Below are 14654 nucleotides of genomic sequence, written 5' to 3'. Positions count from 1 at the left end.
CCGGGACCAGGGTTCGATTCCCGGCGCGGCAGGTTTCTGGACCAGGGTCAGCGGACTCGATAATTCTCTCGCCTCGGTGCACACTCTGATCAGCGTTCACACTCGGCAACTCTGGGCATTAGCTTGCCTCATCTTCACTAACGGCCCCACCAGAACGCCGGGGATGCCTGGTCTCACCCTGGAGATACCTATTAACCACTTGGATGCTATGGCTCCTCTGGCTCTTCCATGTAATTTCCATTGAAATCAATGGAAACTCCATGACGAGTTACCCTTGTCATTAGCGGCGAAGAGGTTAAGGGACCATCTCTCAGGGAAGCCAGGAAGGGTTTCGCAGCGGTCGAAGCGCCTTGGGACCCTCCGGGTAAGTAGTGCGCTATATAAATGCCTATACATTTACATTACATTTACATTTACATTTACATACATTTACATTTACAGACAGACATCAACTCCGACAATCAGCTCTGGGAATCAAAGTTTTTAACTTTCCCTTGAATACTAGAAACTACTATAATTGAATATTGTACTCTCTTTTTTATTGTTTTTTTTAATATATTTCTTCTATATGATTGAACATGTTTATATCGATTTTTATCAATGTTACTAAATTTTATATGTTATCATAATAATTGGTTACATTATCTTCTTTTACTTGTGTTTATAATGTTATACTGAATTTGTGCCAGATATCTACATTGTTTTTGCCTGGATACTTTATTTTACTATCAACTGATTTGCCCTGATCCAAGAATCTGATTTCACTCAGGAGGTCCCTGTTTAACGCCACAGCAGACTGATTTATGATCCAACATCTACCTGGTCATATAATGTTCCATTAAGAAAATATGATGGGCAAGCCCACCTAAGATCGGTTGGATTCCGAATGATGCATACCAACGTACACCATTTTCTTCAAGCCATTACTTCATCAACCACGATCCATGGTCTTGCACAGCTGTACTGGGGGGGGGGGGGGGGGGGGGCATAACGCTATCACTTAATTTCCCATGTTCTTGTAGCTCCCACTGCCACCAACCTGGCAGTTTCCACTTCCAAACAAGCGTGTTTACAACTAGTATCAGAATTATGTCCACTTTATCCGGCTACTATTAAGGCTTCATGCCACAGCACCGCCACGGTTCCAACCACTTTCATTCTGCACTAAATTTGGTGCCCACCTAGAAAGGGACCAACCAAACCGTGACTTCCCATCCCTGCCAGGGATCATTTAAACAAACTACAATAATCGAGCAGCTCTTCAGGTACTTTTAACTCCTTCAGTGACTTCTAGATGATTTCCACCTGTGAAGCAGAAACATCAGAAAAGGTCCGGCCTCTGGCATGAACTAGGACCAACTTTGTGCCTCTGCAATTGCGCCATATCATTTGGCACAGTGGACCACAAAACTACTTTCCCGGTCATTAAAAGTGTCCGAGTAGAAGGTGGAATTGCCAAACAGCTAGATCTTTGCCTTATATACTTTATTATTAATATATACTTTAGTATATACTTAAATGTGTATGTACTTTGTGGGCTCTGGAGATCAGCCCTAGAGGACTTGTCTGCATTTACTTAGGGACTTGTTGTTCGGTTCAACTGCCTCTATTTAACTGCCTTGATAGAAAACGACCAGCAGAGGTCAATAAAAAAACAGAATTGCTTTCTGCTGAGGGACTTTAATTTTTGTGGCAACTGCCTCTATTTAACTTTCTTGATAGAAAACGACCAGCAGAGGTCAGTAAAATACTATAATCACTTCAGCATTCTCTAGATTCCAGTCAATAGATATTGTCTTCCATGAGCACCCTCAGACAATATTTTTTTCAAATCCTGTAATTTCAGATCTATGACCACCGAAGGCCCTGCTTATATATTAAAAACAGAGCTTTGGACTATACCATTTCCTGCTGAAAGGCAATATTTCTCTCCATGTGTTCCCATACCTGGCGTGTCACATAGTTTGGTGCTTACTTTCCATCCATGTTAAAGAACAATAGTTGTTTCAGCACCCAGGCTAATGGGCTGATGGCTAAATACATATAAGGTCCCAAAGGCGAGACCAATTGCATTGCAAATGCTTGTTCTTCAAGCACCAAACCTATAGGGAGTTCCAGATCCCTGAAACCCTTCCCCAACTTCTAACTTATTACACCCACCACAGTCTAGACAAAGGCATTCTACATACAGACATACACTGATATCACACTGACAATGAGAAACAAAAAACCGTGAGCAGGGTATGCACGGCCTCTCGCACAAACAAATAATAAGAGATAATGGCTGCATCTAATTAACTTGACAACAGATATTGGCCAAGGACCACTCCACCTACATATACTGCTGACATTCAATAGTACTTCAGTCACAGACAGGTCTCTCTGTCACTCATCCCCTTCACAGGATTCATAACCTGGAGATTCCATCACCAACAAATCATTAATCAGGTAAACAACAAGTAAGCACTCGGTCAAACTCCTAATTTTTGTGAAAACGTACACCTGCTGATACGTATACCCTGGTTCAGCCATCTACCACTTGCAATATCCAACACAGGAATTAAATCTTCTGTGAACCAGCAAAATATTAAGCAAGCAGCTAACGATTATTCTTTTAAATGAAATGGACAATTGCAGCTTGTGCGTGATGTGGCAACTCTGCTACCTCGCAATGTAATAGTTAACTTGAAAAGCACTAACCTCACATACAGTGACACACAAGGTGATGCTCTACCCAAGGTCTACTGCCAGTAACCTAGAACAGACCATCTGATTTACGGGGGGCACTGTGCATTGGTACAGGACAGGCCATTCCCACTTACTTCACTCGCACACTGTCCCTTCATCTCAAAGTGGACTTTGGAAAGGCAAAATCTGGTAAACCCTCCTCTACCATGCTTCTCGAAGCCTTTACAACTGCCACATTTAGAGTCCTTTCTGTTCCTCTACTTTCACTCCCACCTGCATTATTGCTCTGAAACTGTAAAAGCTGCATGGATATCACAACAAGCCTACATTCGGCCCATCACCAGGTCCCACTCACATCACCTCCTGTCTACTCCCTCCGGTGACACTCAAAAAAAATCCCATTCTTAGGTTGCCTCTTTCCAAACATCTATGCCAGTAGAACTTCGAGCTACGCATTCTAAGAGCAACGCTTAAGATTCAAACTCTATAGAGGCTGCGGGTGAGTTACTGTGGTGTGAGCAACCCTTGTGTGTTCAAGGAACCAGATCGCAGGAAATTAGAGGTCCGGGGAAAAGAACAAATTAAGGGTGGCAATGGCAGAAAACTGTTAGTTACAGATATCCAACACACAGGACAGTGAAATACAGGGCTGACGGTCTGTCTATGGGGACGAGTGGTCAGCGGCAGAACGGTGGAAGGGTGAAGAGCAGGGCTTTAAGTGGGCCGGGTCTCACTGGTGCCGAGCACAGGTCGTTTTTTAAAAGAGGCCTTGAAACGGGTCTCTATCCGGCTTCGTTTTGTGCCCTTGCATAGACGGTCCGTTTTTGTCCGAACCGTAGTGACAGCAGGCACATCGATGTGCGTGTGCTCACACTGCTCACTTCTCACTAGTGGAGTAGTTACAGCATGACATTATGTCAGGTGAGCGTTGTAGGGGAAGGGACATCCTTTAAAGAGTCATTTTCTCGCTGGATTTCTCTTCTCTTTTTGAAACTCATAAGCCTCAACATTGTCGTGGTGTCACCAGGGCTTTAAGTGCAAAGTTTTTCAATATTATATACAAGCCATAGTTGCTGCTTGTTTATCTTATATAACTAACAGCCATTGACAAAGGCCATAATTCTGACTTGTTGTAGGTGTGATGGTACTTGTTCTATCATATATTTGGATACAATGACAAACAGTAAAATATAAGTAGGGCGGCACCATATGCTAAAGACAGATTTTTAGAGTACATGTTTTTAAACCACGCCTTTAATTACATTGGCCACGCCCATTTTGGAGAACCCCCCCTCGGTTTTTTCATCCCACTTAAAGCAGTAAAATACCATGGACCCGACTGAATGGGTGGTGAAGAACGTAGGGGGGACAAGCACAACGGTCTTCTCGTGCCTGGGCGCGAGGCTAGGAGAGTAGACAGTTGGAGAGGAGAGGGTAAATCCCAAGGGGGCTTAAGTAAAGTGTGGGGCACTGATAGGCGAGCACAGTGAGGATGCAGGGCTCCGTGCGTAGATTAGTGAACCCTGTTGGAGGATGAGGGTAATATATTTTGCGCTGACATGCAGGGGTGGGGCTAAGGACGGTTAAGATCATGAACAAGGTGGTAGGTGGGGCTATGCACAAAGGGCTGGACTAGGAACAGAGTGGCTGGGGTTTAGCACAAGGGCTAGCGCATACAAGGAGAGTGAATAAAGAGAAGGATAAGAACTGGGTGCTGCTAAACACGAGCTGGTGCTGTATGCAGGGGGGGGGGGGGGCGAAGATACACAATGATGGTCGGGAAAAATTCACGGCTGAGTTCCGTACAGTTGTGTGGGGCTGCTGATGCGCCTCGACCCCTCCATCATCTTTACATGAGGGCGTTTAATCTCGGGTCAGACCTCGGGCATGACGACAGCTCTCATCAATGCACCCCCTCCCCGCCTGCTCCCACTCCCGCCCACAACACATGCCTGGGATCCTTCGACCTGGCGCAAGCAGATCCCGGCGGTGCTTCCTCTCCTTGGCATTTCCTCGCCGAGGCCCGGCCGCAACCCATGGGGGGCGGAGGATCAAGCCAGACTTCGAGCAATGCGGTCCCTGTGTCCGGGGGCTGCCGTGGGGTTCCCGGCGCTCCACACTCCGCGGCTGCTCCTCTCCCGGCTCCTCCCCGGTAGACACTGGCACATGTCCGCCCAGACAGCAGGAGACGCCGCCCGCCCGCCCAGCACAGAGGGGCAAGGGTAAAGTCCGGACTGGAGTCCGACGAGTCGACTACCAGCTGAGAAGCGGCCGAGCACGGCAGGGGGAAGACATGAAACGTCCGTGTGTAGCGGCAGGGTCAGGAAGAACACGAGAAGGGCGACTCGAAGCAAATCCACAAAACCCGGAGAAGAGACCACTGCAACGCCAGCGCAGAGAAACAAGCTAAAGTGGCGCAACTACGAGGCGTGGCGGTGAATAAAACCCGGAGCGGAACAATAGCTGATGGATCAGCACTGAACTACAAGACCCTAACCTGTGGTGGAACAGGCGCGAAAACCTACCCGTGCAACCCCTAGAGTCCTTCTACCTGCATTGCAGACACCTGAAGAGGGGCATAGCCAAGCGCCCCCGTTCAACGTAAATAATACAGAACCGCGCCCAGCTAGAGTAAGCATCTCACTCCAGGTCATTACGGGCACGGTCTCAAGTACTGCGCCTTTCACCTACAAATCACTGATTTTAGAGGTTTTGTCAGATTACTTGAATGGAAGTAAAACAAGACTACAACATCCGGCTGTCATTGAAAAGTCCAGAACTGGAATGAGAATATAGGCAATCATTACTTTAACTCTCACTGCAAACAAAAGTTACAACTACCGACTCTCCATGTTCGAATGACAGTGTAAATCCTGCAAAGCAGATGATAGTTTGCAAACCAAACTGAAAAAGAGTCAGCATTGCAGCCCTCACCACATAACTCCGCCAGCCACGCCTCTCTACACACACATGCTACATAAGTGCCGTCTTCTCATCCTCGTGCACCTTAAAAAAAAATCAAAAGAGGGTGCACCAGCCAATGCTCGGTCTATATCTGCTTAGGTCAAGCAGGTGACAAGGCAGTTAAACCCATTGTTCTCCGTAGGCTTGACAATGGAAAGAAATTCCGTCCATCAATGTTTGTGTAAGTAGAAGTATGAACTGATCCAGTCCCGAGCTCGCTGTGCGGCAGGACTCCAGCTGCACCTCACAGATTAACTCCGACAAGCTGAAACTGGTCTGAGTTTGATTGGGTTCCTATTTATAAGAGGTGTGGTCTGACAATTCGGGCTGGACTGGCACCTTGAGACCAAGCCTAGAGTGACATGCTTATCATTGGTTTCTCTGTAAAGGTATGCATGATTGAAAAACAAATGGCTATAATAAAAGGGTTGGCCAGACGGGGAAGATTGATGAGAGAATTTTACAAAAGGAATTAAGGCCAAAGATGCAGAAAGACCACCAGCCAACAATGAGACTGAGGTTTAAGGTAACTCCCTCTGACCACAATGACCAGTTTGTTTTCAAGTGACCACATCCAGTCCAGCCAAATCGGGTTCTAGGTGTCAGTCCAGGATCCATTTATCACAATGATTAGCTATAACATACCATGAAAGGAAACCACAAGTGGGGTTTACGCATAAAATACTCTGCCATAGTATGCAGGCGAGTAACTGACTCCAGACTTTATTTTAATAGGCAACCCAGAAGCACACCAATATACACCAGACTGGGAGGGCACTAGACTTGGAAATGGAGCTTAGGGTTAATCGTCAACAGCTCTGCTTACAACAATTAAGAAATAATAATAAAAAAAGAATCCAGGCCTCCTCAGGTTAATAAAAGGATAAGCTGAGAATCATCAAGGCAATATACATCTTTGAAAAATTTCCACTTATTCAAGTCCAGCTCAGATTTCTAATCTATAATGCAGAGAGCAACAAGCTTGCTAATTAGAATCCTTCTCTATACGACTAAAACCTAGAAGCATGCCATGGCTAAAAAAAAAAAAAAACATCAGCCAGAACATTTTCACATCAAGATCCCTTCCCAGCCACAGTACCGAAACCAGGTTGTATAGGTTTGGAAAGATGCCCTGGCTATCACAGAGTTGGTAAATCAAACTAGGAGAGTCCCGGAGGGCCAGGGCCACCTTCAACAAAATATATGAAGTCACTTTAGTCTGAATTGTATCAGTGGAAGTCTTTCCTTCGAAACCAGGGATTTAGAGTGAAGATGGAGGTTCATTGCTTGAACTTAGCTTAAAGCCTTTTGTCATATCACAAAGTAGGTTATCTTCGCCCCTTGACCATTCCAAGCAATTGTGAAAACTAATTAACATTTATTCTGTGGCACATGCCTCTGCCTAATTGTCATTGACCACCAACAGAGAGCCCTAGATAGCTCTTAAAAACGTGTCTATAATATGAATTATTTGCTACACTACAAATAAAGCATATAAAGGCAAGTAGGAGCGTGTGATTGGTTTCCACATGCAAATCAACACGATGGAAGTCATCTTTAACAGACTCATCACTGGAATCTCAGAGGCCACCAGTGGTAATCTGTTGGGTGTTCTACCAAGCTTAGAGGCAAATCATCACCTGTGGTCCACAACACACAATTGCCTTCCAGGCATTGTTACAAAGGTAAGCTTAGCCTGGCATTCCCAGGCTAAATCACTCAAAATTTTCACGGGCACAGCATATTTTCATGCATGTTACTACCCGCTAGCAACTCCTCAACCTGTATCAACTTCTTTTAAAATTGAAAGAAAGTATGTACTTTTTCCTGCAAGTCAGGCCACTCCACAAAAAGACTACATTATCCTTTACTCATAGGCAGCTGCTGTCTCTTCCCAATAATAGGTGTATCACCCTGGAGCCCTCTTTAGAGCTCAAATGTACGAAACCTCAATAAATATACTCTGGACTCCGGTTCTCTATTGCCTATGGAAAGCGTCCAATAATGACTTATTCTTCGGAGAACAAAAAAAAAAGCACATCAGAAGTGAAGAGACTGCAGTTTTCTGAGATCCCAGAGAAGAAAGCAATTCTATGAGAGAAAATAGTGAAAATAATTAATACATTGAGAAACTGATCTTGGGTCCAAATCGGATGCTATATTTGTATAGTTTAAAAGACCACTACATCTACTGAATATAATCTTTTCACTTCAGTTGCCTAAGTTACTGCATCCACCAATGGAACCCAGGTAGGCTCCAAGCAACCACAAACCTCACCTAATCTGCCGCGTATAAATGAATTAGCTATTCAAGCAATTCGAGATGTAGGGTGATTCTCTACCTTCCACCAGAGTGTTGCCCTTATGTGGCAATTCTCACTAATGTTCCCCCGTTGCATGAAAACCAATACGAATCACAGACACAGCTAAAAATAAAGTATGTTACTGGTTGCTAAAAAACACAAACTTTATAAACAGACATTACCATGAGATTCTGTTTCTTAGGCGGGTAAGTTGGGTGGGCCCTCTATCCAAATCCCACACTGGTGATTGTAATGTGATCAATTGTAAATCTCCGGCCTTAGCTAGTCAGTTGCTCAGTGTCGACTTTTCTCTAGGTAACCAGAGGTTGTCCCAAGGGATTGATATCCTACCGCTTGGGTACTTATATAGGCACCTAGATAACAGAGGGGGGAATCCACCGGCCAATGGGCCACCCCGTAGGCCACACTCTACGTATTTGGAAGGCACACCCGTGGAAACTAGAAATAGATTCAAAACTTTAAGTGGCTTAGACTCCCAAGATTGACTACATGTAGCTCCTCTTCCCCTAAAAAGCGTTACTGAGGAAATTTCCATCTCACAGCCGGATAACTCCCCAGTGATCCTCAACAATAATTTCGCCCCATGCAACCAAGCCAATGTGAATAGCTATCCTCACCAACAAATCGAAGACAATGGGGTATCTATTGATGCAGGCCTTTCCCACGCATCAATAATTTATTTCCAGGAAATTAAACTTCTTTCCTGGAATGTGGCAGGTATAAGGTCCAAGTTACCCGACCCTGATTGGTGTAAGCTAGTTGACGACTGCCACCTAGGCCTATTACATTAAACATGGGCGGTTGAACGTGTCCACAGGGTAGGTTTTACAACATTTAGTATTGAAGCAAAGCAGTCTATTGGTGGTCGTCCAGCTGGTGGCCTTCTAATCTGGGTCAAAAATACCTTGACCTGCAAAATCAAGGCTCGCAATCTCAGCTCTGATGAAATACTTGGGATAGAACTCTCCTCTCTTAAAGGGAATACTCAAGTTGGGTTATTTAATATCTACAATCGCTTTAAGACTCCTCACAAACCATCTGGTACACTAACTAATTAGCTTGAGACTGCTAAAGGGAATCATCGACTCATGGTTGCAGGCGATTACAACACAACCTTCGAACCTGTAGACTATGTACAATAACTAATACTAGATGGTGCCAAAGCTAAAGGGATTGCCAAGCTCCAGATACCCCCCATTAAGAAACACCAAAGGGTGGGGCAACAGGTTTTATCTTTTACCATCTCCCATGGGCTTCGTGCATGTAACTGTAGGACTGACTCCGATAGAGAAGCATGCCCCTCGTTTAAGAGGGGGGTAACCACAACCAGGATTGATTACATCCTGGTTGATATTGAATTCTGGTCTAATGTAAAAGATATGGCCGTATTAATACGGGAAGATAGCGATCATAATGCCCTGGCCCTTACACTTATGGGCTCAGCTCTACTGTATGGCATCTCCGGAACCAAGAGTGGCCCGGTAATTACTAGTAATAATATTAAAAGAGTCAAATGGCCAATGATACAGGCTGATCCAACTGCCCTTTCCAAAATATATTCTGCGGTGGAGCAGACTCTTGTTAATCTGAGTACCACGGCTACTAGCATAAATGACACCCTAGCCTTATTCCTTCATTTGACTGCCGTAATTGGGCCAGTCTTTTGTAAATTACAAAACAGCCAACATGCAGAACATAGCCCCTTGATATAATATGGCAAAGCCACATGCCATATTAGAACTTGTGCCACTGTAATGACGACTTAAGAATTCATGCATCCCAGGAAGATTATCGAAGGGCGACTTATGTGAAAGTGGGTGTATATATATATATATATATATATATATATATATATATATATATATATATATACATACATACACACACACACGCACATATATACACACACACACATATATACACACACATATATATACACATATATACACACACATATATACACATATATATATATGTGATCAAGACTGTAGGAACAGTCGAAACGCGTTATGGCGGACAGGCTCAGCATGACACTTGAATAAACACCCTGTAACTGCACAAAAATTGGGTTCAACTCTTCGTTCTTTCTTGGCTGATTGTCGGATATAATTGGCGGCACAGGCTTGTGCCAGAACGAGTTCTGTCTCATATATATATATCTATACTACTATTATAAAGAGAGAACTTGCACCTTTTGGCCAGGTAAACTCTGGAACCACAGCGCCAATCTACACACCCGATACATCTATGAAAATGTCAGGGTGTGTAGATGGACATAGGCTATATAAATTAAAAAAAAGTAAATTAAAAAAATTAAGTTTGTAAACAAAGTAGTCCCCTGAAAGTAGCGCCGGCCGGGACCTAGCGCTGGCCGCGACGTGACGTGCGTGATGACCGCGACGCGACGTGCGTGATGACGACGAAGGAGGAGCGGCGGTACAGTGAGGAGCGGCTGTGCAGTGAGGAGCGGCGGCACAGGTAAGGAAGGGGAAAGTTCAATGCGAGACTGTGTGATGCAGGGGGAGGCAAGAAGGAGGCAGCAGTAAAGGAAAATGTCGGAGCGTGAGTGAGTCGGGCGGGAGGGGGGCGCGAGTGAGTCGGGGCGGGAGGGGGGGCGCGAGTGAGTCGGGGCGGGAGGGGGGGCGCGAGTGAGTCGGGGCGGGAGGGGGGGCGCGAGTGAGTCGGGCGGGAGGGGGGGCGCGAGTGAGTCGGGGCGGGAGGGGGGGCGCGAGTGAGTCAGGTGGGAGGGGGCGCGAGTGAGTCGGGGCGGGATGGGGGGCGCGAGTGAGTCGGGGCGGGAGGGGGGGCGCGAGTGAGTCGGGCGGGAGGGGGGGCGCGAGTGAGTCGGGGCGGGAGGGGGGCGCGAGTGAGTCGGGGCGGGAGGGGGGGGCGCGAGTGAGTCGGGGTGGGAGGGGGCGGGAGGGAGTCGGGCGGGAGGGAGTCGGTGCGGGAGGGGGTCGGTGCGGGAGCGGGAGTACTGCCCCCAGCTCCTTTCTGCCCCAGGCAACGCTGGGGCGGGCTGCTAGTATATATATACACACACACATATATATATATATATATACACACACACATATATATACACACACAGACATATATATACACACACATACACATATATATACACACATATACAGAAGCGTCCCATGTGCTACATGGAACACAATAGAATGCTAATAGCAATCATAGCCATGTGTCTGGAGAATAACTATTTCTTTTTTTCCAAACAGGTATACCAACAAATCAGGGGCGTAGCTATGGGGGCATGTTTTTCCCCTAGCTACGCCTGCCTGCACATGGGTTTATGGGAAAGACAGACATTATCAGATGCTGATCTTTCATTTGTCAACAGTCATGTAGCACATATGTTTAGATATATTGACGACCTGTTCATTTGGCGGGGAACTGAAAATGAAGCACTAGATTTTGTTAACTCACTGAATACCAATGACATGAATTTACAGTTTACCAGCTACATCAGCAAGTCCTCGGTCATGTTCCTTGATGTTGAGATATTTGTGTGCGAGAACTCTCTGAACACCAGATTGCATAGGAAAAGCACGGTGGGCAATTCAGTCCTACATGCAGACAGTAACCATCCTGCCCACCTGATCCGCAGCATCCCCTATGGGGAGATGTTGCGGATCAGGAGAATCTGTAGTATAGAAACAGATTGCCTTAAAGCACAGCAGGAATGTAGGACAAGATTTATCGAAAGAGGGTACAGCCCTAAGGTCATTGATAGCGCGACCAGAAGGGCCAATGCGCAAAGAGGAGCTCAGGCATTGGTAACTAGAGAGAAAATCAGAGACATTCCAATTGATGAACAGCCCTTAAGACTCATTCTGACTTTTAGCGATCAGCACCAGGCTATTCGGAGAATTATTACCAGGAATTGGCCTCTGATTAAGAACGATCCAATTTTGGGGGAGAAACTTTCACGTTCCCCCAATCTAACTTTCAGAAAAGCCATCTCAATGAGTAACAACTTGGTTTCCAGTAGTCCTGAAATTAAATCTTCTACAGACTGGCTGACCAAAAGTAAGGGCTTTATCAAATGTGCTGTGTGTAAAGCATGTAAGCAGGGCATCAATAAGACTGAATACCATAGCCCATTCCATAGTACACCTAGGAAAATAGATAAAAAACTTACATGCAAAACAGAATATGCAATTTATGTATTGGAGTGCCCCTGCGGATTAAAATATGTAGGGAGCACCAGACCTCAGTGTCACAAGAGAGTCCTTCAGCATTTACGGGCTATTAAAAATGGGGATGAATCATACCCCGTGGCCCGTCATTTTTCAGCAGTACATGCAAAAGATTCTGATCTGCTGAAATACTATATTGTTGATTGAATCCTACCCCTGAGGCGTGGTGGAGACAGAAATGCTAAATTAAGAAGATTGGAAACAAAATACATTCTTGAGATGGACACTAAGAGCCCTAATAGGTTAAATTCAACGGAAGATTTCTATAAGTTTTTATAAATCTATAACTGAAGCTTAAGGTGGTTTTAAAGCTGTATATATCTTCTAGTGTCCTTCCTTAATGAATGAGTCAATATGCCGCATGCAAAAGGAATCAATTTTAAATATTTTATATTTCTTATTTTTGTTCAAAATTTCTTGAGTTTGGGTGGTGAATACACTGTTTTGATAAATTTTGAGTGGGTGGATGATTAGAAATATGCCCACTTGGGCTTTATTCAAGAGAAATCACTCTCATGTTCCTGCAGGGGCAGTGGCTAAATACAACCCTCCTTAAGTGCCAGTTACGGACGTGACTCATGTGTTCGAGTGAACTAGACCCATTATGTGTAGCTGCCGTGGAGGACTTTTGTAGCATAGATTTTTAAATCATGCGTTTATTTTTAGAAAGTTCCTTTCATTATGGTGGTTTTACAATATTGGGTTGGTTTTATCAGAAATAATGAATTTAATTATTTATTGATGTTTTTTATTCGATGTAGCAAATATTTATTGTAAATGTTTACTCGAATTGCGAATTTGCACATGATTTTGGCACGTCTTGCACTTTATCTTTTTTGTATTTTACAGCAATATTTGCATTGGAGGGTAGCTTAACAAGCTAAAGTCAATTAGTACTGTATTGTAGATCTATAACTGCATTGAAGCAGGGATGAGTCTTTCATCCATGTTTAGCACATTGGTAATTGCACTGTCACTTTAAAAAGTGTTGTTCTGCCCATGTGATGTGTCATGTGATCAAGGTCCAAGAGGGACCGAAACACGTCATGGCGGTGGTGTTGGGCGAGTAACTACAATAAAGAATATTCAGCACGATATTAGGTCTGCATCGTTTCTTGGGATTCGAATCCTGTGTGCTAGAGGCGAAATCAGGAACACACACATATATATACACACACACACATATATATATATATATATATATATATATATATACACACACACATATATATATATATATATACACACACACACATATATATATATACACACACACATATATATATATATATATATATATATATACACACATATATACATATATGTATATTTGTGTGTATATATATGTATATACAGAAATTCCTTAGGAGAAGAAATCAGAGGCCAGAGGGGATTTCAGGGCTGACAACACGCTTTATTGAAATGTTCCCAGTGGCGGCGAATGCATTTCGGCAAAGTAGCCTTGATAAACTACATATCCCATAATGCCACCTTGTGGCTAAGATGGGGCAGTATATAAACAAAAAGCAAAAAGGGACTTGCTGACCGTGAGAAAAGCTGTGAGGCTGAAACGCGTCGGTGGGGTGTTTGTGTGATTAAAGCTTCGTAAAAAGTATCCAGTTGTGCCGCCCTCTTTGTTCTAAAAAAAAAATATATATATATATATACATATATATATATATATATATATAGATATATATATATAGATATAGATATATATAGATATATATATATATATACCAGCCACAAGTTTGCCTGCAAACAGAAGGAGCCCACAAGCAAGGTAAATGACGGCTTTTTATTCCTGTTGAGAGCAGCAACGAAATGGATGCAAATTCCAGCAACAGCATCACAGTCCAGCCTGACGCGTTTCGTAACCTTACTTCATCAGAGGCTTGGGCTTGTACTCGAAGGCAAACATTTTTTCAGGCAGCATTATAACTCCCGCCTCAGTGGGCGTTGCCAAACAGATGGCCTCTTTGTCTTTGTAGTCGTCAGTCCTTCTCAAGTGAGTAGCCTGCCCCCGAGCACCTGAATATTGTCAATTAAACCACAGTGGGGTGTGCCGTTTTGCTTCTCAGGCCGTAGCTGTCCATAATCTGCCAACAAGTGCCCCTATGCACATATATATACACACACACCACACTTTCACATAAGCCACCCTTTGATAATCTTCCAAAGAGGCATTAATTCTTCAGTCATCATTACAGTGGCACAAGTTCTAGTTCGGCTTAACACACTGGCTTGTGTCACAATGGTACCCTTTAAGAGTGTGCAGTTAATTCTAGCTGGGCAGTCGTGGCATGACGAGTTTTAACAAAATTAAACTCTTCAAAGAGAAGCTTAAGCTGCAAAGCGGTGGATACACGTTTGTCATCCAAGTATGCACAGCTGACTAAATTCTAACCATGCCAGAAGACAAGCCAATCCATACAGAGCCTGCCAAAGCTACGTTAAACAAACTAGG

At 44.2% G+C, this 14654-nt stretch overlaps 1 protein-coding gene across 10 annotated transcripts in view; it reads right to left on the bottom strand.

Moving 5' to 3' along the window:
• The window catches only part of RERE (arginine-glutamic acid dipeptide repeats), a 1284697-nt gene that overhangs the window by 1056365 nt on the left and 213678 nt on the right, over positions 1 to 14654 (bottom strand). For 3 of the 10 annotated variants that reach the window (XM_086921407.1, XM_086921409.1, XM_086921415.1), the window contains exon 1: positions 4641 to 4849. The exons of 6 other annotated variants lie outside the window; for them this stretch is intronic. The gene's annotated coding sequence lies outside the window, so the exon portion shown is untranslated. Of the gene's footprint in view, positions 1 to 4640; positions 4886 to 14654 lie in introns of those variants that run through there. One more of the 10 variants, XM_086921414.1, reaches the window with a different exon arrangement.

The sequence above is a fragment of the Lissotriton vulgaris genome, chromosome 5, assembly GCF_964263255.1.
Source record: "Lissotriton vulgaris chromosome 5, aLisVul1.2, whole genome shotgun sequence".
NCBI classification, from domain to species: Eukaryota; Metazoa; Chordata; class Amphibia; order Caudata; family Salamandridae; genus Lissotriton; species Lissotriton vulgaris.
The sequence above is the reverse complement of the archived record's forward strand: the minus strand, read 5'-3'. Positions and strand labels throughout refer to the sequence as shown.